Raw genomic sequence first — 27793 nt, forward strand, 5'->3', positions numbered from 1 at the left:
GGCGCCTATAATCCCAGCTACTCAGGAGACTGACGCAGGAGAATCGCTTGAACCCAGGAGGTAGAGGTTGCAGTGAGCTGAGATCACACCACTGCACTCCAGCCTGGATGACAGAGGGAGACTCTGTCTCAAAACAAACAGACAAACAAAAAAGTCATGTGAAGTCCATTTCTACTTTATTTATAAAAGTACAATGGGAAACGTTGCCATTATGTGCTTTGTGGCATAAACTTACTCTTAGAATTTACTAATAGAAAAAAAAAAAGCATCTCTCCCAAATATCTGATATATTTGCTTTAGCCTGAAAAGAAAAGCTTAAGGTATTCATTGCCTTCTTTTTTGCCTCTATTGCCTGGAAGCTCAGAGTTCAGTTTTTTGCTCAAATATGGTAGGTATCAAAGGTTCTCTGGTTCAACTACTTTACCTCTCTCTACTCCTAGACTACATGGCTTGGTTCTTGCTTGTTTTTTATTCTTCTTTTACATACTTGATTGAATTTTTATCTCTATTCCTAAATGATTGCAAATTATTTCATGGGAAGAGATAGAGTTCATTCTTGTTATTCACAGGAGTTATACGTTCTATAAAGTTGCTACAAACACTGAATTAGTGAATATCAAGTCATTGCTATTAGAGGAAATGGGATTAGGCTCCTGTGAGCCTCTGGCCACAGTATTTTCATCAACTGAGCAAAATAGAACATTATTTTCTATGTGCTTTCATTTAAAGATATCTTATATAATATATAGTTGATTCGTTAACACTGAACTCATGGTCAACAGCACTATAACTCATGCCTGAACGAAACTTATCTGTGTATCTTCTCCTTAAGGCACATACAGCCTGCTTGCCCTTAAGAACACTAGACAGTCCCTCAGCACTGCCCATGGGGGATATTTTAAACAGAGAAACCGCCACTTGAAAGGACAAAAATGTGAAAAATATGGCATTAAATAAATCATGAAAAGGACACTTGTTTACAATATGAGAGCTAAAACAAGAATGTACAGCACCAACTTGTTTGACCTCAGTTGAGAATATGCAAGTTGTATGCAAATTTTTACCACTCTGTATATGCCTGCAAATAACTACAAAAGCACCATGGTATTGATTCTGGGATCACAAATAAATGTTATTAAGCAGGCAGATTTGCAAATACACGATTATTGAATCACAAGGATTGATGGTATGTTATCTCAAAATTAATATTATTATATTTTGGCCAATTAGCATATTTACAACAATAAGAAGAGCAGGTTAACAAATAGAAAGGAGGGTTCTGTGGGAGTGGAACTGGTGAAAAGTATACTTGGATAACCTTGTAGAAATATGCAAAAGGCTAGAGCAAAGACAGAACGAGCATATTCCAGGGGGCAGCCAGGGGTTCTGACCAGCGACTCAGGGCCCTGGGAACAGACTAGGAAAAACAAGGTTAGGCTAAAAAGGAGACAGCATTAACCTATTTCACAATTTTCTTTTTTTTTTTTTCTATTGCAATGACCCTTCTATTATATTCATTATTGCTTAGCTAGAAGTATCCGGAGAGACTTACTTTCTTCCTAAATAGATTTTATTTTATTTTATTTCATTTTATTATTATTTTTTTGAGATGGAGTCTCACTTGTCACCCAGGCTAGAGTGCAGTGGCGTGATCTTGGCTCACTGCAACCTCTGCCTCCTAGGTTGAAGAGATTCCCCTGCCTCAGTCTCCCGAGTAGCTGGGATTACAGGCATTAGCCACCACACCCGCGTAATTTTTGTATTTTTAGTAGACAAGGGGTTTCACCATGTTGACCAGGCTGGTCTCAAACTCCTGACCGCGGGTGATCCTCCCACCTCAGCCTCCCAAAGTGCTGGTATTACAGGCATGAGCCACTGCAACAGGCCCCAAATAGATTTTTGACCCTACACTTAGGCTAACAACACATCAGGCCATGTGAGTGGGCATTGTGATGCTAATAGTAGCCTAATGCATAAGGAGCTTTGGCCAAATTGTTAGTAAAAGTTGAGGCATCAGATTCTAAAGGAAACCTGATGTCATATTTCCAGTGTTGATGATGAAAAACTTTATTAAACCTGAAAGAGCCAACTCCCTCCCTATACCTCCATTTTCACAGCAACACCCACATAAAGACACCCAACCGGTGAAAACTGGTAGAAAGGCAGGCTGGAAAATAAACATGTGAAATGTGTAGGACAAAATAAGCAGATCAGCTCATTTATTTAGGATGCTGCAACGTAGTAGATTCTCAGTGTCTCAGGGATCTATTATGTAAGAAGTAGATCTAAATTTGGCCGAGCACAGTGGTTCACACCTATAATCCCAGCGCTTTGGGAGACCAAGGTATGCAGATCATTTGAGGTCAGGAGTTTGAGACCAGCCTGGCCAACATGGGCAAAACCCCATTTCTACTAAAAATACAAAAATTACCCAGGTGTGGTGGCTAATGCCTGTAATCCCAGCTACTCGGGAGGCTGAGGCAGGAGAATCACTTGAAGCTGGGAGGTGGAAGTTGCAGTGAGCCAAGATGGTGCCACTGCACTTCAGTGGGTGACAAAGAAAGACTCTGTATCAAAAAAAAAAAAAAAAAAAAAAAGAAAGAAAGAAAGAGTAAATTTTCTATCTGTACTGGGACTGTCTTCAACTTTAACCCTCACAGATCTTCCATTTTGTGAAAATTATTAGGATTATTTGTATCACAGACCTCCTTAGAAATTTTAACTCATAATCATTTGTCAGGGTGATTGGCTAATTCATTGTCTCTTCCCACAGTTACATCCCTCAGAAGATATTGATATATTGAAAAACTATATCAATATGATGTGTTTTATTCATGAACTTGGCTCAGTTCTTGAAGTGGCACCCTCATTATCTCTGATTAATATGACACTCTTCTCCTCCTCCCTGCAGCCATCTCAGGGTTATGAGATGGTTTTTCTTCTAGTTCTGTGGCTCTTATCCTTCCTGTCCTTCATTTGGACTGTGGTCCTAAACCTGTTAGGATGGGTAACCAACATACAGATTATAGTGTAGGAGGGACCTTGCCCAAATAGTCATGATTTTTAACATTAAATGTTTTGATCTTGTTATTTGGCCAAATTTTACAGAATTTGAAGAAACATTTCAGAAAAGACTTTATATTAACATTTTCCATTTTAGAAGAATAGAAATAATCTTCATGTTATTATGATACGTTAAAGTGTTAGGATCAAGTAGATTGACTTGAAAGTTAGAATGCATCTGATTTCCAAACAGGCCAGTTTGCTCTGCTTGACATCAGACCCTTGGCCCAGCTGATATGCAGCCGGAACACACCAGTGTGGTTTATTTTGATTGATCAGCAGGTGTCGTGCTCGTTGTTGAATGTGTTTAGTATCACCCTTAGTCCCTGGAGAATCAGGAGAGGAAACAGCAGAGATGAGTGCAGATATATTACTGACACTCTTAAAAATGACTCTTCAAGTGTAAATTCTCTTTGCAGTGAGTCAGAAAGAAGCATCTTCTTAATATAGAATAGGTTAGCACTGCTAAAAAAAAAAAAAAAGATGAGCTTTATTGAAAATCTAAACTTATAGGTATGTTATTACCACAAAGCTTTAACAAAAATCAACTGTACAGGGCATTAATTTATTGTAATTTATTATAGTGTTTTCTTGAACTTCAACAATCAGAGATATTTTTACTACAAATTCTATGTAGGTTATGTTCCTTGCTGACACAATATCCAGTGACAATGGTACAAATGAATTTGAAAGACAGTGATTTACGTTATAGAAGTTTATGTTACCTGTTCATTAAAAAATAGTATTATTGAATAAATTGAAGAAACTTGCAACAAATACTTTTGTCTGAAACTAGGGGATGGAGGGTGAAATTAGTTGCAGCAGCCCTGCAGACTAAGAATGTTTTTAAATAAGCTCTTGAGAATACACAGATAAGACCTAACAGCAAGGTGTGTCTTAAAATTTATTTTAGTCAATGTTTTGATTTTTGCTTTGATGTAAGGGAAAAAGATTTTTACCTATCCTATTAATATATAAGGTTGTCTTGTTTATCTTTCTTGATATTATCTTCTAAACTTTGATGGACTTGAAAATGTCCTGATAAACCTAGTTATACCTAAAATTACTTGAAAATATTAAAAGAAATTCTCTTTTCACATAAAGCTTTACAGAAATCTTTTCTGAAAAATAGTTCAAAGCTGTATGCCCTTGAAGTAAGACTGGAAGCTATTTCAGTGCAGTTCATTAAGTCCTCTAGCAGTTCTGTAAAGAAAAACGCATCAATTCTCTCCAAGAATATCAATAGTTATCTGATCTAGACTTTGCTTGTGCTGGAATAAGCAAGAAACTGTTTACAGATCTTTTCTTACAAATAAGTGGGGCAACCAATTCCACATTCGTTTTCTAAATTTCTCTGACTTGAAATTATCATTTGGAGATAAGCCAAGTACAGATAGAAAACCAGGACTAAATTTCCCTGTGATGAACGAATTAGTTTAGTTTAGAGCTATTTCTCACATAGTAGTCTTCTGTCACTAGACATTTGACCTAACTTATTCCTTCACAGTCACACACACATGTTCATATGGCAGATACTGGACTCCATTTACCTTAATCAATAAGGTATGTTTTTAAGGAGTCAAGCTGTTGTCTGTGATCCCTGTCCATTGTCTAAATCCTTAATTGTGAGCCATTTTATTCTATGTAATGAGTCTATTTTTCTAGGCTGGAGGACTGGAAATTGGACTGAATAGTATATTGGTGTCTTGTTTCTGAAGCCAATGACTGAGGAGGCAATATAGCATTAATGATTACTCTAAAATTATTAAGGTGCAATCAACCAAAAGATCTTTTGCTATCATGTATCTTTGAGGTTGGCCATTTAGTTTGCAACGGTGGACCTGTTTGCCGAACCTACAGTTATTTATAAGCCCATCTCTTATTCTGGTAGTTGGCAAAATTTGGCTTAGAAAATAATGTCATCATTCTCAATGGAAAAATGTTCAGGCTAGTTGATCAGGTACTAATACTTTAGTCTGCAGAATGACCACAGCATCTGACAATTCACCAGCTCAATCTACTTACATATACAGTATTTCTCAGTGCTCATGGGGGATTGGTTCGAGGACCCTCGGTCAATACCAAAATCCACAGGTGCCCAAATCCTTGTATAAAATGGCACAGTATTGGCATATAATGTCCTTCAATATATTTTAAATCATCTGTAGATTACTTATACCTAATGCAATGTAAATGCTATGTAACGAGTTGTTATACTATATTGTTTAGGGAATAATAATAAGGAAAAAAATGTCTGTACATATTTAGGACAGATACAACCATTCATTTTTTCCCCAAATATTTTTGATCTGCAGTTGGCTAAATCTATGGATAATGAACCTATGAATGGGGAGGGCTATCTGTACCTCTCTCCATCTCGAGATGGAGTCTTGCTCTGTTGCCCAGACTGGAGTGCAGTGGCGTGATCTTGGCTCACTGCAACCTCTGCCTCCCGGGTTCAAGCAATTCTCCTGCCTCAGCAACCCGAATAGCTGGGATTACAGGCCTGCACCACCACGACTGGCTAATTTTTGTATTTTTGGTAGAGATAGGGTTTCACCATGTTGGTCAGGCTGACCTTGATCTCCTGACCTCATGATCTGCCCACCTCAGCAACCCGAATAGCTGGGATTACAGACTTGCACCACCACGACTGGCTAATTTTTGTATTTTTGGTAGAGATAGGGTTTCACCACGTTGGCCAGGCTGGCCTTGATCTCCTGACCTCATGATCTGCCCACCTCAGCAACCCGAATAGCTGGGATTACAGGCTTGCACCACCACGTCCGGCTAATTTTTGTGTTTTTGGTAGAGACAGGGTTTCACCATGTTGGCCAGGCTGGTCTCAAACTCCTAACCTCATGATCCGCCTGCCTTGGCCTCCCAAAGTGCTGGGATTACAGGCCTGAGCCACCGTGCCCAGCCGGCTATCTGTATTTTTAAATGTTAAATAGGTGGGAAACTGATAACTTATTGTCAAAGATACCCAGTCAGGTGTTGTTGATAGTATTGGTGAATAAGCCTCAAATTCTATGCAATTCCCTTCCTGAGGATGGACTTAGAAACTCTACAGAGGAAGACAAAAGGTCCTTTCTACAAGAGAGGATAGTGACCATATTTTCAGAACTATGGATCAAAACATTTATTTAACTTGCTAAATATTTATTATTCATTTTACCCTGAATCTGCCAGTGTAATGGAATATTTAAAGTAGTAGCTGCTCCAGAAATTCCAGGCCATAGCACTGCCATCCAGATGGTCACATTAGATTTTACTGATAAAGTTATTTTTGCCCCGCAATTCTTCTCGTACAACTCTATTTTTAAGCCTGGAGCCTCTAACATTAGGCATGACTTTGGACTTTTGTTACATGTAAACAACTTTTGTTACATGTAGACAAGCAAATATATTTACTGGGAACAGTAATTTATAGTTGTTTTTAGCCATAACTACTTTAGCAGAAATTAATTTATCAGAAAGACTGGCCAACAAATCATTGATTTGCTAGCTTGGGGGCTGCAAAATGGCACTAAGCACTGTAGAAAAACATCAAAAGAGAGAAAGATGGGCTCTGAAATAAAGTTCTAAGAAAGATTAATTTTACCCATGATTTGTACTGCAAGGAAAGAACTTTACCCTCAATTAATATGAAGGATACTCAAGAAGACAATCTTACCTTCATGATAAAATAGACAAGTCATAACATTATTTGCCCAGACAGAATTTTAGGAGCCATAGAAAATGTTTGACCTTATAAAAAGCTTCATTATTTCCAATTAAGTAGGAGAAGCTGAAGTTATATTATTTCTTCACAAAGTCTGCAAAAAAGCATCTTTTGATTCTTCCTTACTAAGGTGTCATGACAAAGCAACTATTATTTAGAATGTTATTGACTTATGTATAGACATTATTGCTATAGTGTAAATGTACTTCTGGAAACTCATCACTGGAATAAATTTCATAAAAATATTCACTCCTATAATTCTAGTATAAATCCATTTCTGATCCATGTGTACAGGGTAATTTTAAAGTCAGAGTAATGAAGTGATATTTGCTGCTAAAAAAGCAAAAAGATATTCACCATTCAGTCTACTTCTTAGACTTTTCTTAATTAGTGTTCGATTTGAGGTATACTCTCAGCATCTGGGGGTGCTAGATAGTACATCACGACAAAGAAATAGGACTTTAGTAAAACCTTTACTTTTCTGCCCTTATATTTATTTGTCCTTGGGACCCTGTGGTTTGGAGAAGACCTAACTGTTGCCTGCATCACCTAGTTCAGTTGTGCCTTGAAATCATTCCTTGGGCTGATTTTGGTAATTGTGTTACCTAAAACTGGACTCAGAAAGACTATGGCTACAATGGGAGAATGTTTGTTTACTTTAACTCTCTTTCATGTTTTCCATGCTGTGCATATTTACAGCACAAAGGTCTTGTAATCTTAACAAGTTATATGTAAAAACGTATTCCAAAGAGAAAGCAGTAGTAAGAAAAAATAGAATTTGCAAAACTCTTCCCATTAAAGTCAAAATTACTAAACTTTTGATTTTCTTATACAATAGCCTAGACTTGAACACTGTTATATTCAATGAATGTATACTTTTGCTGATAATAGTTCGAAGCTGAAAATGGGGATGCTTATTGTTGGTCTTTAGTCAAGGGTTTAACATCAATGTACATTTTCACCCTTGATAACCATGTCAAATAGTCATCAGTTAAAATGATTCACAAATGTTCATCATAAGTTGTAGGAGGACTTTTTCCAGCAATATGTGTGTCTTTCCGTATTTATTATTACTCTCTTATATAAGTCCATATACTCTTTACAAAACAAGAGATTTGTCCCTATAATGTTAGCTTACCTACAATCAAAACACAAGAAAAAACACATTGATATTTCCCAAAAGAAAGTGAAATGTTGATCAATTTACAGATAGGGATAACACAGAAGATTAGCAGTTCGATACTAGTTTAGTGAATAATATAAGTAGCCAAATGCTTAAGAAAAAAAAAATTGAAGTCCACAATACTGTAATCAGAAATCTTGCCTGGAATATTTGTAGGTGTGGATTATGTGTCTGACTCGTACATGAGTCATTTAAATGTTCTCCATCTATGATCACCACAACAGAAATAACTCGGATATTGCCATATTATAAGGAGCTTTTATGAAAAACATATTTGTTCAAACTAGATGTCTCAAATGATGGATCCATAACAAAGAAAGAGTTATACACCTGAAATCCAGAAGGAACACAGAGAACATCTCAACTGAACAAGTAGGCATGCAATATGTTCTCATACTAATTATTTAATAGTCAGAAATACTTGTGATGGAGAGTGTGAAGCACCCAGATGGTGATATAAATAATTTTTATAAATTTAATAGAATATCCCCCAAACTTTTTCAAACAGTGAACTAAAAAAAAATTAACATGGAGATGAAGAAGAGGAAGAGAAGAGGCAGAAGAAGAGACAAGGTAACTTTCCCTAAATTTGGTCAATCATTTGACACGTTTTTCAAGTCAATTTCTTGACAATATTTTACATGTTATTGGAATCTACACAAATACTCATTACTAGACAATTATTCTGTAATTTTTCTAGAACATCAAGATACATTTGTTATGCTTTGGTAAGTAGATCTTGAGGATAAAAGTGTCATCAATTTTGTGACAGCAAAGCTAGAACAAAGCTACTAATTAAAATGAAGAGAATGGGAGTTAATTTGAACTTAAATTAACATTAGCTGGGCATCAATTATTAGAGCATGATATTAATGAGCCAGAATCACTTGATTCAATCACTTTCTGTTGGGTTCCCAATCTCTACTACTAGAACGTATTTATAATTGAGATATGACTTGTCATTTTTCACAGGGTGGGTTGGGAGAGAACATAAGCGAAGAGAATTTTACACGAAAGAAAAATTACTTAGTGATTGCCCCCACAGAAGCTACAGGCATATTTATTATGTCCTTCCAATTTAACAACAATGATTTTAATGATAAATACATATATATACACACATATATATAATTAGATATATAACCTTAAATTTTCCCTAAGTCCTTCCAGAACTTAAATGTACTTATTAGCTAAAGCAGAGTAGTGCTTGCAGAAAATAAAGAAAATAATTATTCCTCTCTTATGGTTACTCCACCTCCTTCTTTCCAAGACCTCCTTGACAGATGGCATTTGGTCTCATAGATTTTGAGGATCACCCATGTGCCTGTATTTCCCAGTCATTATCATCAGCCTGACCTCTCCTGAGAGGTCTAGATTTCAAGAGTTATTTTCTTGAGCATATGCAATTGAATAACCACAGTTACCTCAAATGCAGTACTTCTTCCTCCCTTAACCTGCCTTTCCTTTTCTATGCCTGATTTCAATTTTGGGGACCACTATTTATCCATCTATTGCCTTAGTAGAACCAGAAATTTAGACTTCATAATAATTTCTCCTTTCCCCCCATGTCTGGTTAATGCCCACTCCTGCTAATTATTTCTTTAATATTAATATAATTTATCTTCTCCAACTTTACAATTTCAGACCTTTGGTATTTCCCACTCCTCACTGATCTCTCTACAGTTTTAACCTCCTTAAATTTATCTTCCTCTTTATTACCATAATACTGCGTTCAAACCACTAACTGAAAACTTATCAAGTTACATTAAAATTATCTGCTCATGTAACTCTCTATTTTACTTGATTCTAAGTTCTTTAAGAGCAGGAACTATGTCTTAATGACCATTACAACTAAAGTACCTAATATGACCTGCCAGATAGTAGGCACTTAATGAATGTTTTAAGCAAAAAAATTCAGATAGACGAAAATTATACCAGAGATTAAATTGGTATTGTCAGGTTTAACACGGTGACAGGTCTTTTGTTGTAATAACATTGTCACCTTTAACCAACTTAACATTTTTCTTAATGTTTATAATGTCCTACAACAGGTAGAAATTTTGCTCTTCAAAGAACGTCATTCATTCTTGGATTTCTTATTTTCGTCTTTCAGATCAAGTGACTATGCACAATGCATAAACTGAACTTTCCACAGTTCAGTTTACTGTGGAAAACACCAATTAGAAAGCAGTTCTGGGCTATTTTTAAATCCTCCGATTCTAATTTCTACGTACTTTTAGAAAACATGATTCCTGAAAAATAAGACAAAAATATTTCTACTGGTTATAAAATATTGCAATGCAAACAGAACATATTTCTTTAAACATATAGTTAATATTTATGAATTTTAATTGTTCCTTTTCTATTTTGAATTAGTTCTCTGTTCTCAAGTTGCCAAGCTTATACCCTCATGTGTCTCAATATTTACAATATTGATTTTAAGAATCAACCTCACTGCTCTAGACTGCTTAGACCTTCACGGCTTTGTTTTACTAAAATCACTAGAATCTAACACCTTCTAGAACTGAAGAATGGGAAACTGGTTTCCGGGTCCCTGGCCTCATGCATAAGTCTACTTTAAAAGTCAAAGTGAACTTTGAAAGGGTGAAAACTAAGGAATCAGAACCATGGAAAATACACTTGATAAGAAGATCTGCTGGGAAGCAGAATAACAGTATAATTAGAGGCAAATTCATCTTCAAAGCAACTCAGTTATTATCATTTAATCATTTCCAAAGAAAACCTCAATGTAGAATTTTATGACTTCCTCAGAGCTTGCACAGGAAACAGATGCCCAGCAAGGTTTCTCCATGTTTGCAGAGGACACAAAGCCTGCAGGTTGGTGTACCTGTACTTAGTGATCAGTATGTTTTGTCTTTATCCATTTTTCATCTCTCCTCATCTTTATCTAAATATAAGCTGCTCCATAATCACAGATGAATAAATTCTTACCAAGTACGTACATTCCTGAGGGCACCCAAATTCAAGGTGTTCAGAAACAATACTAATGAATACTTGTTGGGTATATCTTACTTTTGTCTTCTTGGTTTTCCTAATAGGTAAGTGAAAAAATAAAATATAGCAAAGGAGATCTGGGGAGACTGTATGGGACAATTTCAAAATAAGTAGCACCTGATGATGGCCCAGTGACGTTACAAGAAAAAAGCAAACCCAAAATTGCTCATTTCATCTTATTACTATTACTGCTATGCAGGCTTCATCAACTAGCATCTCGTTTCCAACTGAAGATTAAAGAATAGACCTTTCAAACTTGATGGCCTATTTATTTAAGCCTGTTTTGTTATGTTTTAACCCTCTGTTATAAATATGAGAATATTTTCATCACAGCATTTCTTTTCCTGTAAGATATGTTTTGCAGTGTTGTTTCCTAGGTTCTTCCTAATAGAAGCTTTTACTTCCAAACCTTGAGAGGCAGTATTTGAGAATAGGTATTACAAACCTTAGAAAGATTAAGATCAAAGATTGAGTGGGAGAGGGACAGATATAGGGACTGGGAATGACAGTTTCCATACAGTTAGTTGTGATATCTATCTTTAGTTCGCTTAAAGAATTAATAAATTAGCAAACAGGTTGCATTGCTCCTACATTTTACAGCATTTGGGACAAAGTCCCAGAAAATCAGAGGCTTAAGTTACTCCAAGGAGGCACCTAAGTCAGTATGTGGCACCTCTTGATATTAGAAAAAGTGTTTAATTCTTTTCAAAGTCACTAAGACACGACTAGTTTCTCTTTCCCTCTGAAAAATCTAATTTCATTTTGTATTTTTAATATTTAGATATGTACAGGAACACTTATCAACAGTCCATTTTGTTTATGAAAATAATATATTTTGAATAATAGACCATAAGAACTGAATAATTCATTTAATGAACTTCTCAGGCTTTGATTACCTTGCCTAAGTTAGATTGGGCAAATATAATACAAGCTGATTTTGCTTTTTCTAATTATTATTGTTCTGGTATATCCCTCAGGTCAGATTTAATACATAATCTCATTTTTTTCTGAGCAAGTTAAGGAGAGAAACAAGAAGAAAACAGATTAATTTGACTCCAAGTTCAATATGATTGAAAACAAATTTATGTGCTAGAACGAAGCCAGAAAGAGGACTAAAATGAAGTCTTGTACTTTTTCCCTAAACTTATTAAAAAGAAATTTTCTGTCTATTATAGAGTTCATATGTTTCTATCTCTTCTTCCATGTTTACGTATATGCACACACACACACACACACACACACACATATACTTATGCACACAGATTTATGTATAACATAAAGATAACCTTAGGTAGATCTAAGGTTATCTATCTATCTATCTATCTATCTATCTATCTATCTATCTATCTATCTATCTATCTATCTCTACCTATCATCTATCTAGAGGGATAGACACATAAATGGAAGGAAGAAAAGGAAAAAGAAGGAAAGAAGGAAGGAAGTAAACATAAAACAAGAATTATGTGTTGCCCAAGTCTAGAGTTGAACAGTAGGGATGTTAAAATAACCCTTACCTTTTATTTTACACAGGAGAAAATCAAGATCCTTAAGGAGACTGAATGCCCTGTCTATAGTTATACACTACTCAACACTAGGAATATTTGACTAATAATAGACTTCCTACTGGTTTTATTTAAATCCCAGTCTACATCTAGACTACAGGAGAAGTCTACATCTCCTCTCTATGAAGTCGTTTCCAAAATTAAGTGAGTGGGTCTTGGTATCCTTGAATACAGCTGTAGCTACCTAGAAACATTTTTCCTGCTTTTCTGGATGTTAAACATTTGCTTTATAAGGCAGTCACTACTTAATTTACTTTGATCTGTTTTATATTTTATAACTAAACTTTCATTATCAATTCTTAATTTAAAATATCTATAACATGTTATCAAATATTAAACAAATTGTGTTCTTGTATTTGTAGGATTACAGCTTTGGATGAGAGCTTGAGGGTTGTTTAGTTCAACCTCCCAGTAGAAGCCATCTCTATAACACCTCTGACAAGTTAAGTTTTAGGTTGCTGCACTTCCTGATCTTCATTGGTCTTGTCTAGTTTCTGCAATGACTCTTCCCCGTTGGTGCCTCCAGACTCACCTTGTGCCTCTCTCTGCCACCTGCTTTCCATTCTCCAAACTCCTTTCCTCAGTTTCTTGAATACTCCAAGATCTTTCCCAGGTTAAGAATTCAGCAAATGCTTTTGTACCATCTGGTTTGTTCTTTTTCAACCCCTTCACCTGACTAGCAACCAGGCAACCTTTAGGTCTCAACTGAAATGTCCTTTCCTCACAGTAGTCCTCTTGACCACTTCTGCCATTAGTCTTTCTCATTTAAAGAAGTGATTTGCAGTCGCAATAACTTCCCAGCTTTCTTTGATTTTAATTTTCTTTTGGTGTTGTGTAGACCTTCCATTTTGAACACTATTTTCTTTCACATAGAAAGAAGAGGGATTCATGGCTGGGTGCAGTGGTACACACCTGTAATCCCAGCACTTTGGGAGGCCAAGGCAGGCAGATCACCTGAGGTCAGGAGTTCAAAGCAACCTGGCCAACCTGGTGAAACCCCATCTCTACTAAAAATACAAAAATTACCCTAGTGTGGTGGCACATGCCTGTAATCCCAGCCACTTGGGAGGCTGACGTGGGAGAATCACTTGAACCCCGGGGCAGAGGTTGCAATGAGCGGAGATCACGCCACTGCACTCCAGCCTGGGCAATAGAAACTCCATCTAAAAAAAAAAGAAAAAGAAAAGAAAAGAAAGAAGAGGGACTCAAAGTAGAAACTGAGTAATTCTACTTTCTCTCACGTTCACCAGCACCAGCATGAAGGGAGATGACCCTTCTTTATTCACTGCTTTGTTTCAAACAATGTGAAAATAATCTATCACTCTCGTGAGCATTTTTCCCCAAGCTTCCACTCACTGTGCGTTACTATTCTTCAAACTATGCTTACAGCTCTGACAACACCTTCCTTATTTCTAATTATATGTTTCCTTTATTCATCTGTTCTAGAAGTCATTTAAAAATATTGAATTTATTAGAGCTTCTATGTATGTGGCCTCATGAGCTTTTCTGGGGGCATCCTTCTTTTCAATTATCTTTAGAATTAGGTGAAACGCTATTTTCAGAATTTTTTAAAGTTAGTTTTTCTGAATATCTTATTTTGAGAACCCCATCTCTTTCCCGAACTGTCAATGATTCCACACTGCTACATGCAATCATCACTTCCCTGTCCTCATCTCACTGTTTATCTTGGTCCTGTCTGACCCCATTGACCACACCCTTCATCCTAAAAAAACATCCTGGCTTAGGTTCATGATGACATGCTCATCCAGTTTACCTTTCACTTGAATGGCTTTTTACTGACTCCTCCCATTCAAGGTCCCAAATGTCTGCATAAGCCAGAGCTGCATCCTCAAGTCCTGATTTTTTTCTCTGTAATCTCTCTCTGAGTGATGTCCTCAAGGCTATCACTCTAAATAGCATCCATAGGCACTTGCCTCTCAAATTTCTATATCCAGCTATGATGTCCTCTAGGTGTTCCAGATTCATATATGCAAAAGCCCAAGTTGATAATTCCACTTGGATGTTGAAAAACACTTCAGAAGGCTGCAAAGAAATTCCTCATTTCCCATTAAAACCGTTTCTTCCCTAGCTTTATCCATCTTAGGAAATGGCCTTCTGTCTACCCAGTATCTTTCAGTAGAAATCCTGTTGATCATTTGGTTCTTTTGTTTCTTCACCTCCACCTTTATCCAATTTATTAGTAAGTTCTGTCAGCTCTGCCTTCAAATATCTTCAAAATAGAATGTCTCTACTTATCTAGGTGGCCACTGTTCTGACCCTAATCTATGCCACTGTCATAACTGGTCTATTGGAATAGCCTCCTAACTGGATTCTCTTCTACTCTGGTCACCCTATGACTTAGTCTCTTCAAGGAAGCCAGAGTGATCTTTTAAAAAGATCACCTGGCCGGGCGCGGTGGCTTACACCTGTAATCCCAGCACTTTAGGAGGCCGAAGTGGGCAGATCACAAGGTCAGGAGATCGAGATCATCCTGACCAATGTGGTGAAACCCCATCTCTACTAAAAATACAAAAATTAGCTGGGCATGGTGGCACACGCCTATGGTCCTAGCTACTCAGGAGGCTGAGGCAGGAGAATCACTTGAACCCAGGAGGTGGAGGTTGCAGTGAGCCAAGATCATGCCACTGCACTCCAGCCTGGCAACAGAGCAAGACTCTGTCTTGGTTAAAAATAAATAAATAAATAAATAAATAAATAAATAAATAAATAAAAATAAATCACCTCCCCTGAGGCTTTTCTTGACCACTGAATCACACAGTCCCCTTCAGGTCACTCTCACTATATTATCCTTTAACATTTTTTTTTCTTAGTATCACTAAAAGTTCCAGAATTACTAATTTATTTACTTATCTGTCTCTCTCCAAACCCCAGATATAATTTCCGTGACAGCAGAGGCCTCGTATATCTCACTAACCTCTGTTATCCACAATGCTTAGAAGAATATTAAAGTTCATAGTATGCTCAGTAAATATTTATTGAAAAACATTCAACGGGCTATGTCTAAATCATAGTGTTTTGTCATTTTACTTGGAATAAAAAACAAAGGCCAACAAGTTTATTAGGACCTTCAAAGTCCTCCAAGACCTGTCCCCATTATCTCCTCTCTTCCATTTCTTGCCACCCCCACCTCACTCCCTCTATGCCAGGTGCGTGGGCTTCTTTGCTGTTCCTGAAAGATGCCAGAATGCTTCAATCTAGAATGGTCTTCCTCCACATATCCATGTGGATCATTCCCTTACTTGCCTCAGATCGATAATAAAATATCATCTCAGTGAGGCTCTTCCTGGGCATCTGATATAGAATTTCAGTTCTCCCTGACCCCAGCCACTGACACTTTCTGCATGCCTCCTGGGCTTCATACTGTCTGCTGAGCACTTCTCGCTAATGTGCCATAGACTCACCCTGCTTATCTAGTTTGGTCTTTGTCTCCCTGGTAAAAGACAAGCCCTATAAGGTCAGGAATTTTGGTCCACTTCTGTCCACACAGAGTTCAGTGCATAACACTTTTAACAAATATTTGTTGAATAAATGAACGAGCAACTTAATTAATTATTTATCTCAGTATATTGAGCAGTGGTTTAGTTAAAAAGACTAAATTTATTGAAGATTTTTTTGGCCATTTGATAAACAGAATGTTACTCTCCTTATTGGCAATCTAGACAAGTTTGTCTTATTTAAGGAGTGCCAATGGGAGGTTAATATTTGGAGAACATGAATAATGATTGCAAAGGGTGTGAAACAAATTGAGTAATACTATCAACTCCATATTTGGGGTTTACAATAGGTTTGTTATTATGCATAGTGATGTTGCTGCTTCCTACTTCTATAGGATATACTTAAGCCCCATATATACCTAATAATGAATTTTTAAAAAAATCATTCCCCTTTGGCAGCCATCTTTAGAAAGGAACATATTCTTCATGGGAAACACTTGGTATGTCCTGTCTGTTTTTATTGAAATCATTTTCCTGCATCTCAACGTTACAATTACTTGCTTAACAGCTGAACTATTGGTCAACCTGCCGTGATGAATCAACTCAAGAAACTGGATTGTGAGATGAGCTTTATATGAGTAATTGTTCTATATTTCATGCCCTACTGATCTGAGAGCCCAAAAACCTAACCAAAAATTTGCAGGAGTGAGGGTGGGAAAAGAGCAGGTTTCTATTCTGAACCACCTGGACATTTGGATAACTTCCATTTTTCCAGAAAAACAGTGAGATAAATGAACAGCAATTCTGAAACCAACATATAGTTGTAGTGTAAACTGGCATACCAACTGATCTTCTCCTACCAAGAAGATCAATTATATTAGAGTTACCTTCCCTATTGGGTCAAACATGCCTGTTCCAGAAATGACCTATGAGAAAGAGGAACTGTGGTTTGCTTACATTCAACAGATTCCCTTTATTCCTTCTTGGCAACTATGAGAACAGGCTCATCCAGTTTCATCTGCTGTTTTGTTTTCCTTTCGAAGGCAATGTCAGTAACACTGTATGAGAGGCCATAGTCATTTCTGAAACAGGAAAGCCCCATTAATTTTAAACTATCTGTCAAGATTACCCTTTTTTGGTTATCGGTAGGAGTCACCTCCTGCCTTCAAGGATGGCTGACCCCGTCTGGGTAGAGGATTATACTAGGAAACTGTGAAAAATAACTGAGGGGCAATGGCACATGACAGGTATGTTTTTCTCTTCATCACTGCAATATGGACTTTACAGCAGCTTGAAAATTCATTAAACTCAAATATCTGAGTTTATAATAATGCTTAAGTCCCTCTTTTCCATCAACTTTTCAAAATTTATAACCATAAAACCCTGCATATTTTATATAGATATTACTGAATACATGTGATTATAACTAAATATTGAGAACCATAGACATTTTTCTTATAAACAGAACACAATCAAAATTCAGAGCTGTATTATATTAAACAATAATTTTGTTGTTAATAACCTTGAAATTATATGTTATTACTTTGGACTTAATGCTGTGCAGTTTAAAACTGGAATTGCATAACCTTAGCTTTAGATCTTGACATAAAAAACTCATAAAACATGATACAGGTGTGAAGGCTCTAACCAAACACGGCTTTTTCCTAGGAACGCAGTCTGCTTGCAGTTTACCTACTTCAGTAGTTTTCAGAGGCTTAATTAATATTGCATTGGGTGGGAAAGTCTTGAAAGCTAATTTATTGTGACTACTTGAGTGAACACACATGCACACATATACCCTAGTTGGTGCGACACTTAGATCAGAATTCGAAAGTAACAGAGCAAAAAACTGGAAAACAGAAAGTACTCTTAAGGTCTCTGTGGCTATTTCATGTAAGGAAGTGCATATAAATGTCTTATCACTCTCCTGGCTTGCCTCACTAAGTCACTCCTCCTGGAATGAAACTCTAAGCACATCATCATCCATGCTTTTTCTTATTCATTATTTTGATTGTTTTTTTGAGCTGCAAATGAAAGGAAATTAACATTGCTGTGCCTAGGCTTTTTGGTTTTCTTTTTGCTTTTTTTTGGTGGTAACCAGCTGTTTGATAAGTGTTTACTCAAAGAGAGCCAGGTCGAGTTCACCCATGCCATCCGTGCAGCACACATCACTACTGTCTTCTTTGCAAGGATTTCTGATGGAAACCGCGATCGAAGGTGTACAGGCACTCACACACGCACACACACACACAGAGGCCTCACTTAACAACAGTGCAGGCCGGCGCTGCAGCACCCGGGTGGGTGGGAACGCGTTCCAGCAGCAACAGCCCGCCTTCCCAACTCACCAGCCTGCGAAGTTTCCTTGCCGGGAGAGCAGGTGTCAGATTTCAGAGAGGTTTCCTTCCCCTTCTCAAGCCCTGGAACTCCCGGGCTCCACCGCCAGCAAGGAGACAGGATCTGCTCCACAGGGCGACGAGCACGGGGACAGCTCCTTATCTCCTCCAACCTGTGGCTCCGGATGGGTCCAAGGCCAGGCGGTCCGCAGCCCCTGCCCGTCAGGACTGCGAGTGGCAGGGCTGGTGGCACCACCCTTGGAGTCCGCCGCGGTGGCGGGGCTGGGTAAGGTTTGTGTGAGAAGAAGGCGTGTCTGCAAGTCCCAACGCGGATGTGCGGAGCTCACCTCAGGCAAGTCTTGCTGGTGACTCAACTGCTGCAGTGAGAAACACACTCCGCTCCGGAATGAAATCTCCACACTGTGGGGCTTCGAGCCCTAGCAGCGAGCTCATTTTTATTCATTTTTTTTTTCCTGTGTTTTCTTTGATGTCTCTCATTCAAAAAGCCCAGGGCGCTGTGAGAAGAACTGGGGCCCTGGCATTGCGTTCTGTCCTCCGAGGGGGTGTCTTATTAACTATGGGGAGTGAAGGTGAGGGATTGCGAGTGGGGAGCAGAGGATGGCCTCGGGAAATAAAAGAGGACATTGGAAAGAAATTAATATTTCAAAAGTTAGGATGTGTTCATATGAATGCATTAATTGTATGCAACATCTAAACTCACTTCCCAAAGTCCTAATGCACTTCCTAAAGTCACTTCAGAGGTCAATAGGCTACCACTAAGTAAGATAATGAGCACACGGAGGCATTGAACAAATATTTATTAAGCACCTACTATGTGCTACGCCCTGTTCTAAACACATTAGATTCGTCCACAAAGCAACGATCCTGGCTACCCATCTTGGGATTACATTTTAGACACATTCAGACATCCCTAATTTACAGACTGGTAGTAGAGGTAAGAATACAAGCTTGGTTACATTAGAGTAGCAACCGATTTACTCCTCTGTGAACAGAATTTAAAAGTTCCAAACCTGTGACTTGGATTCATGTTAGTAAACAATGAGATGTCAATGACTGCTTGAATTTTAATTGCTTAACTTGGTTCTTATTCAATGCCCTAGAGACAATCTGGGAGGCACTGCTGTTATCAGCTTCCAGAGAATTTCTTGTAGAAAGGAGCAAAGGAATAGCCCAAACCAAAACACAAAACAAACAATAGCAAAGTAGTGGAAAAATTGAGTATTAGAGAAAACATTTTGGTCTCATAGAAATCTGTCTATTCTATTATGAAACTATTAAAGAAGTTCTATTTTATGTCCTTCAATGTTCTTGAAAGTTGAAAAGAAGAGTAATAATACTTTCATAGTGTTATTGTGAGGAATTGACTTCATATCAGTAATGTGCGTAGAACGTGCCTGGCACAGTAAGTTCTATGAACCTGTTGGCTATACTTATAATTTTGGTAACACTTAATCTACTCCATTTTCGCCAAGTAAGATCCAGTTCATAAAAATTATTTTGGATCTACTACATAAAAGCATATGAGGCTCAGATTGTAGATTTTTCAAAGTATGTATGCTTGGAATCTATATTTATGATAAATCTACTTTGCATTTAACAGCAATATCTATGTGTATAACAAGTATGTGTCTATGGTCCCAGACAGAAATAAAAGAAAGAACATAAGAAACTTGAATCTTTTCCACTGTTAACACATTGATTTAAAATCACCCTCTGTGCTATACAATGATAACCCATATTCTTTACCTAGTTCATGTGTTCACCACTGACATTAATCCTAATAGCTATTATTTCCTGTACGCAATATAGTTTCATCTCATTTGACTTTCACAACATTACTGTGAAATAGGCAAGGCATCTATTATATTTATTGTCTCCATTTTCAGAATGAGGTAACTGAGGTTGAGAAAGTCGCAGTAAATCTGTCCAAAGTGATGAAGTTCAAAAGACGGAAGTCAGGTCTATTGATCCTGAATGCCGAGCTCATAGTGGTCACTGCATTGTGCTACCTACTTGCAACTTCTAGAAAAAGTTTCTGCCATGAGAAAATCTGACACACACATTTATTGATTACTCTCCTTGCCACCTTTCCCTAGATAAGTGTGTCACCTGCTTAGGACCAACTCTTGCAGGAATAGCTCTCCTGGAGTGACTTGCCACATAGAGTCCTGTCTCTGAGGTTCCAAGGCTCAGATCCAGTAGTGTTACATAGTGACACTACCAGAGAGTGGCGGAGCATTTCCTTCCCTGGGAAGAGGGGTTCCAAGAAAGAGAAAGAGTAGGAAGACACAAGAGAAATATTGCTTGGCCACTCCACGAAGACCACTTTGACTAGAGGTAGAGCAGAATAAAAAATAATGGAAAACCAGTGAAAACACGGGGACAGCATTATGTGTCATGATAATAGTAATAAGGTCTTCCTCACCTGGAGTTTATGTAGCCCAACTTAACTAGACATAACATCTGTCTAATTCAATCAATATGGCACTGAGGTAAACGTTAATGTACATGGGGTGATATGTCGTTACAAATGGCAAAATTATCACATGTATTTCATCTCTCTTCAAACTGCTTTATTACAAGAATAAATGAATTTTTTAAAATGTTACTGAACCACAAAGTCAAATAAGCAGATAAAATAACAGATAAACTTGCAATGAATTTTGGAAGAAGCTAAATCAGATGGAGGCGTGGTGGCTGATTTGGAAGAGCAGAGGATTCTATACATTGCATGCCTGCAGGAGAGATTACGGATAAAAAGCAAGCCAATTCTTCCTGCAAAACCTGGGCAGACTCAGGCCTAGGAGGCAGAAATCTCAGCATAGAAGGAGGCCAGGTGGTGGGGTAAACACAGGGGTTTGGTTGTACGTCTGTTTACTGGAATGCTTGGACCCAAAGTTCCCTTCCCCACTGTCACACAATCAACCAACCATAAGTTCCTCCATCTGCTCAATCCAGCTTCCAGGAGACTAGAGGTTTATTTTCTGGAGAAAGTAAACTAGAGTAATTTGTGGTTCAACAAGATGAACTGAACACATGCCTTTTTACCCTGCTCCTAGAGATAATGAATAAAAAAAGAAATTTATACACAAAACAGGAAAAAAATCTTTTGAAATTGAAAATATACTCAACATTTACAAAAAACTGACAGATGGGTGAGAAGACTAAGTTGAAAAATCTTCAGGAAAGTAGAGCAAAAAGCTGTAGAAATTTTTTTTAAATGGAAAAAAATTCTGACTAATGGAAATCTCAGAAAGCTCTAGAAAAGAGTTCTTTCTATGCAGAAAAGGATAAAAACACTAATTTGAAAAAAAATGCAAAAACAACACCAGAAATGAAGATGATGAACTTTGGGGGTCAAAAGTTTCACTAAATGTCCAGGAGAACAATCCTTTAAATTAATCAAATAATTAAACTCATTGAGATATATCATTCTGAGATAAAAGAAATGCAGGAATAAAGAGAAAAACCTAAAACATCTTCCAGAAACATAAAGCCAATCACATACAAAGGAAAAAATAAATGCATCCGATTTCTCAAGAGCAATAATGGATCCAGAAGTTTCTTTGAACACCTTCACATTTTTAAATGAAATTATTTTGAACTTAGAATTGTATACCAAGACAAACTGTCAGCCAAGCTTGATTTTAAAAAATTTTCAGATATGCATGGACTTAAAAAATACACATCCTGTGTGCCATTTTAAAGTAGCAGTTCCCCAAATAAGCTTGTAAATCAAGAAAGAGGAAGAGATGAAACCCCAAAAATGCAGGCCCAACATAAAAGGCAGTAAAATAAATTCTCCAGAGCAATAAGTGTGAAGCAGGCCTAAAGAGAGGTGAAGAGATGATCTGCAGCAGGAATGTCTCTGAGAAAAAAAAATGAAAAGAAAATGATAGATTGTTTGATACACATGTGCATTTGAAAATACAGTAGATAGTGGGAAGTGCCCACCAGATTCCATGTTCTGCTCTTTTTCCTGAGCACCACACTAGATTTCATTTCTTAGCCCCTTGCAGGTGGGGACGCATGTCACTGAGGTCTGGTTCATGGATTGTGGGCAGAAGTCATGTACGTCACTTCCAGGGTATGCCCGGAGATCCTCTACACTTCCCCTCTTCCCTTATTAGTGTGCAGATGCAAAGAACCAACGAAGAGCTCTAAGGCCCTAGAAGACATGACAGCCCCTAGACGAAAAGTCATGACCCTGAACTAGGGTGTGACATGGCAACCCCAGCTGCCACATGCTGGACTACCACATGAGCTAGAAGTAAACTTGTATTGTATAATGCCAAGAAGATATTTTAGAGTTGTTACCACAGTTAGATCATTCTGTTACAGTTGTTAAGATCAGTTGGAGGCAATTGTGAATAATATACAATAGGTACAGAGTGTGCTGAATTAATTTTAAAAGGACATTATTAACTCCATGAGAAACAAAAAGTTGCAAGAGAAAAGAAACATTATGATAGAATACCACTTTGTTCAGATCTGGACATAATAAAAATGTTGGGAACACTGACAAGAGTATTAACCCTAAACTATAATAAAACTACAGGTGGAGGATGGCAGAGGGAAAGACTCTCCATGTATATGTGCATGTAAGACAACTAAACCCTCAACTATTATAACAAAAATCAATAAATAATGTGTAAAGTTGCTAAAGAAATAGCAGGATAAGCAAACCAGTTAGAAATATAAAAGTACAGTTAAGAAGCTACTGAAAGAGTCAAATGTTTGCCTGGGGGATTAAGATCAGGGCTTAGGAGGAGACCTGCACTGTTCCACAAGAACCGTAGATTTTGATTTTGTTTTAAGTTATGAGATATATTACCTTAATAAAAATAAAATTAATTTTAAATTACACTTAAAATACACAAAAGGAAACAAAAGATATTTGTTCTATAGAGAAAACATTATGCTTTATTAAAGTATTTATATATACTTTAATATAATGATCTATAAGCAGTGGAGAAAGTGAATTGAAATGCAGAATGAAGAAAGATTTGATAGGTTTGCACAATGATTTAGTCATTCAACAAACATTTATTAAGCAACTTGTGCCTGGTACACTGCCAGGTATGGGGGATGCAGTGCAGAACATGAAGGAAAAATAAAGGTGTGCTCTAAGAGAAAATCAGCATTTTAAGCTTTAAGTAACAAATATATTTGGTTTCTTCTCTCTTGTCTTCAGTAGCATGAGCCACTGACCTTCTGGTCATGACAATGCCTTTCATCCTTCACTATCCTCTTAAAAATTTCTCTTGACTTGACCCCCTCACTGATGAGATCTGAGATTTTGTAACCCTTTTCTTGCGATTGCAGGGAAGGCTTCACCAGAAAGTTATGCACGGGTGTGCCTCTACCTCCTGCTGATATTCTGTTCATGTGAAGAAGTCTGTCTAATCACAAATCAAAATCCACCCTTCTCCAGTTTGAGAAAACCTCACAGCACGACTAACAAGTCATAAGACTGGACTTCCAGACCATGCTAGTTTTTTTCACAACGAAGATGTAACTTTGAGAAATATATATGCTTAAGATACTTTCTACTGGCAAATTACTTTAAATGTATAGCATATAAAGACCTATTTTAGATATATTCTCATTAAACTGGCTATGTTTTCACAATTGTACCTACAGCATCTACTCTGTGGTGAGGTCTCAACCTTCCCAGTTCCAACCTCATTTTGCCTGTTTTTTAGAAAGTGTAATGAAGATATACTTGGACCTTATTAGAAATTATTGTAATTTTGTCTGATTTTTTCTTCTTATGTTAGAGGAACATGCTGTGGGAAAGGTCCAAATAATGTCACGAGTGATGTTCACATATAGCCTTTATGAAAAGTACTAACTTGCCAAGAAGTCACAGTAGTGTGGGTATGCCATGATCCTGTCTATGAATATTTGACATCTTTATTAAAAAACCTATAAGCAGAATTTTAGAAATAATTACAAGAACAAAAATTGGTTAAAGAGAAGAAAAGTTATAAAAATAAGAACTAAGCACACAGGAAAGAATAATTCATTTTCTACAAGTCATATGAAAATACGCATACATAACTATAGTCATTTATTAGCATATATAATTGTATGTGTGGACATAAGTACAGTCATATGCAAAGCCATATAAAATTTATAATTATATTTGCTTTGCTGGTAGCTTTATGGTGAGCTGCAAAATAAAATGTCATATGGGCTTACCATATAAGTACAAATGAATATATGGTGATTTCTCCATTTTCCCAAAAGCTGTTACCTAAAACCAGTGTTTTTGTTACTTTTGCTACTTTTTAAACTGCAAACACTTCAAGCTGTGATGTCATATATTCAGGAATGACTATTAAGTCATCTTAAATTCCTTCGCTGGCCTTTTAACCAATTATAAGGTATTTTTTTCTAGGCATCGCAACTAACACTGACTAATGTAATTTCAGGCAAATATGTCTTTCCTTCTCAAAATACACTTTTATCAAATTAATTTGATGATTGTTTCCTTATAAGAGAACTGTCGGGACTCCAATGTTAAGATAACTATCTCTTTTTTAAGATATAATTTGGGAAATCATCTTGCCTTATTTTTGGCCATATATGATGTTATAAGTTGTAAAGAATAACAGCTAGTTGACTGGGCGTGGTAGCCCATTCTTGTAATCCCAGCACTTTGGGAGGCTGAGGTGGGTGAATCACCTGAGGTCAGGAGTTTGAGACCAGCCTGGCTGACATGGTGAAACCTCATCTCTACTAATAATACAAAAATTAGCCGTGCGTGGGGGCCATGGCTGTAATCCCAGGTACTCGGGAGACTGAGGCAGGAGAATTGCTTGAACCCAGGAGGTGGAGGTTGCAGTGAGCCGAGATCGTGCCATTGCAATCCAGCCTGGGCGACAAGCGTGAAACTCCATCTCAAAAAAATAAAAATAACAGCTAGTTAATTAAGGTTTGATCATAGCCAAGAATCACATGCTATATGATTACTTTTTTAAAACTATACTTTGGAAAATAATGTCAATAAACCTTATTATTATGTGCAACATGATCTATTTCTTTTTTCTTTTTTTTTTTTTTTTTTTTGAGAAGGAGTCTTGTTCTGTCACCCAGGCTGGAGCGCAGTGCCATGATGTTGGCTCACTGCAACCTCTGTTTCTCAGGTTCAAGTGATCCTCCCACCTCAGCCTTCTGAGTAGCTAGGATTACAGGTGCACACCGCTACACTCAGCTAATTTTTTGTATGATCTAGTCAATTTTTAATATCAATATGGTAACAGCTTATATGCCTATAAGGAATTTTTATTATTATTTTTTTTTATATTTCTAGTAGTATACTAAAATATGTAATGTAATGAGTATGTTTATATTTTTGTATATTTTATAATTATATTATTATATTGATTTAGAATTATAATTTTATAATATTGATAGTATATAATATTCATTAATAATAATTATGTTAAAATATAATTATTTATAAGTAAATTTCTATTTTTAAAGTAATGTGAAAATTCTAAATACTACAGCCATACAATACCTTCTGAAATATGTATTGCTGCCATAAACACTAAGTAGGTTTCTGTTCTATGGATTTTTTAGCTACAGATTTCATTGCTACTGAAGGTTGAGTGGCTGGAATAAAATCCCCACATACTTCATATAAAATATGAATATGCTAGAACCATTCAATTTATTTTAAATCAATTATAAACAATATATTTTTATAGTCATATATTTGGTGTGAGTCTTAACAGAAGAGATAAGTTTTATAACAACTGATAAAAAAAACACGATTAGGATAAAGATAGAATTAATAAGAACTTCTCATTATCTTGCATTTCTCTCCCTGTAAAATGTGGTGAACACTAGTCACATTGGTATAGGGCACTCAAATCTCTTTCCTGTTTGTGGGGCCTCCTCGGATGCATGTCTTAGTGGGAGTCCACTGAAAAAGTCAGAGGTCAGGTGCTCATGGCAGGAATAGTGGTGTGTAGAACCTGAATGCAATAGCACTGAGTGGTTCCAGTGGAGGCATCCTAACCACATGGTTGAATGCCTTTGCTTATGGCTCTAGTTCCATAAGATGCCCTGGAGTGGGGACAACAAAATGCCAAATGAGGGAGAAGAAGTCTTACACCAAAACAAATATAGAACTTGATCATTTGTATGAGCAACGTGAGAAACATGTATGAGAATGAATTCTGAGGGTGCTCGTACCAAGGAGAAAGGAGCACAATTTTAGAAAAGGATGAATTGATTAATGTAGATGTAGAGGATATAATATACCAGTTTGATTAGCTGGGAGGGCTTGTAATTGTTTTCTCAGTTTGATGAAACTCAAACTCAGATTAAACCCTGTCTTAATTCAAAGACCCACCCTAACTCTTTAGGAAGGGCATTGCAATACCATTACGAATACACTCAGAATGTATGCTGTCTGAAATTTCCTAAAGGATTGTTTATTTGTTGGTTAATTTGATTGTTAATTACCTTGGTTATTTGCCAAGGTAATTGGCATTGGAGAACAGGAACATTTCCAGAATAATAGAAAAATTGACTCTAAGCTATCACTAACAGCTGGATAACAAGAAATCCACTGAAATTCAAAGATTCAAGTCAGGATTTGTGGCTTAACCAACTTCAACTTCAATGTGGGCTCAGTAGGAGTCTCAAATCCACCTCATATCTATTTTGCTGTTTCCTCCCTTCCTACAGATCAAAGGATAATGTGACAGAAGAGTGAATTCAGAGATACTGAAACTATGCAACACAACTAAAGAGAATATGTCCAATAGGACAGTCATTTTCTGAAAGAACTGCAGAAATTAATGTCACCATTAAGGACTTGAATCCTTAATGGTGATACTAATTTCTGGTGATTCTTATGAGATCTCCTCTAGGTTCTCTACACTGACTGTGTGGAAGGTGGATGGGATGGGTCTTCAAGAATGCCAGCGAATAGCTATAAACTTAATCAGATAATAACTTCAATTGCAACTAATGCAGCTAACCAAATAGATACATATTCTAATACTTGGTATATTTGGATAGATGGTTTTAAGAGACTTACTTACTAAATTACTTGCAAGACTTTCCAACAAATCCAGATTTCAGACAAAGCCATTCTGTTTCTCATATTTTATGCCCAAGAGATTTATGATAAACTATTTATTGATAATAGAACAGAGTGATGAATAGAGCCTGTGACATTCCCTAGTAGGATAATTAGTTTGGAAGCCTATACATTATAAACTTTAGGGTCTTCCCAAGTTCCAGAAAGGGTAAGATCAATAAGAACTCTAAATCTAAAGCCTTGGATTTTACTGCAAGTTCTGCCAAAGATACGTGATAAATTAATCTTTGACCTTATATGTTCAAAATAGAAGGTTTTAAAATAACTCATTCTGCTGATGAAAGTTTCACACACCTGATGCCACAATAGTTGT

General features: G+C 36.9%; 1 protein-coding gene across 1 annotated transcript in view; it reads right to left on the reverse strand.

Annotated features, from left to right (window-relative positions):
• RAB27B (RAB27B, member RAS oncogene family) overlaps nucleotides 1-19040 on the reverse strand; it is a 62054-nt gene extending 43014 nt beyond the window's left edge. Inside the window, exon 1 of the mRNA XM_050767896.1 lies at nucleotides 18348-19040. The gene's annotated coding sequence lies outside the window, so the exon portion shown is untranslated. The remainder of the gene's footprint in view (nucleotides 1-18347) is intronic.
• Between the last annotated feature and the right edge of the window lie 8753 nt (nucleotides 19041-27793).

Source organism: Macaca thibetana, chromosome 18 (assembly GCF_024542745.1).
Source record: "Macaca thibetana thibetana isolate TM-01 chromosome 18, ASM2454274v1, whole genome shotgun sequence".
In the NCBI taxonomy this organism is placed as follows: domain Eukaryota; kingdom Metazoa; phylum Chordata; class Mammalia; order Primates; family Cercopithecidae; genus Macaca; species Macaca thibetana.